Here is a 931-nt window from a genome sequence, read left to right as displayed (position 1 = left end):
GGAGCACAAACGTTTATTGCCTGGCTCAGTTTTCAGTCAGCTCGGCTGCCCGCGCTGGGGCCGCACGCCCAGGGCTTCGGCCGGCACGGGAGCGGGCAGGGGCGGGCAAGAGGACGGGACTGGGGCAATTAAGACTTGGATTCATTTACTCTCCCTCGAAACTGTTTTTAAGGTCTTTATCATCAGGACTCTTTAGACACCCTCCACTTTTTGCTAGTCTGTTGCTTTCATAATCGGATTTCAAGGATCTTCTAGTTTTTGGTTTTTTTTTTTTTTCATACTCTTAGATTTTGTTTCCTCTAGGTGTGTGCTGGGATCCATCTGAAGACACTCCTGATGCACTTACTGCTGCTCTTGGGCTCGTTTTTGGACCAGGCACCTCCCCTCTGCAACAGTCCAGGCCATGAACAATCTGCTTCATGACTTGTGCAAGACTATCAGCATTAAAAAACTGTTTACTTAAGAAACATGAAACCAAAAATAAAACCTGTGTAATGGCCCCTTCACCACCCCCACCCCCCCTACAGAAAGTAGAAATAACCAATGAAAAGCTACTCCAAAAATAATATTACCATGGATCAAGATGAAAGGCAAGGGGAATGTCAAAACAAGCAAAATGCAAACCTCTCATTTGATACAAAGAATGGCAACGAACAGTACCTATGAGCATAGAGCATGACTTTCACAAAAATGATACCAACAGAAAGGGAGTATAAATAAATGGAGTATTTAACTGCTGCTCAAATATGACTACACAGTCAGCAAAAAAGAGCCACCCTCCATGGGTATGTACTGTGAGCCCAAAATTCTGTTTGGTACCCACCATTCCCAGCCTGCTTTCCAAGTTAACAGCATGGCGTCGGTAAGGCTTGCCACACTGCGGTTCACGGAGAGCATCCCACAAACGAGTCAGGCTTCCAATCAGTCACGA

Source organism: Pygoscelis adeliae, unplaced genomic scaffold, assembly GCF_000699105.1.
Source record: "Pygoscelis adeliae isolate BGI_AS28 unplaced genomic scaffold, ASM69910v1 Scaffold166, whole genome shotgun sequence".
Lineage (NCBI taxonomy): Eukaryota > Metazoa > Chordata > Aves > Sphenisciformes > Spheniscidae > Pygoscelis > Pygoscelis adeliae.
This window is presented reverse-complemented; position numbering follows the sequence as displayed.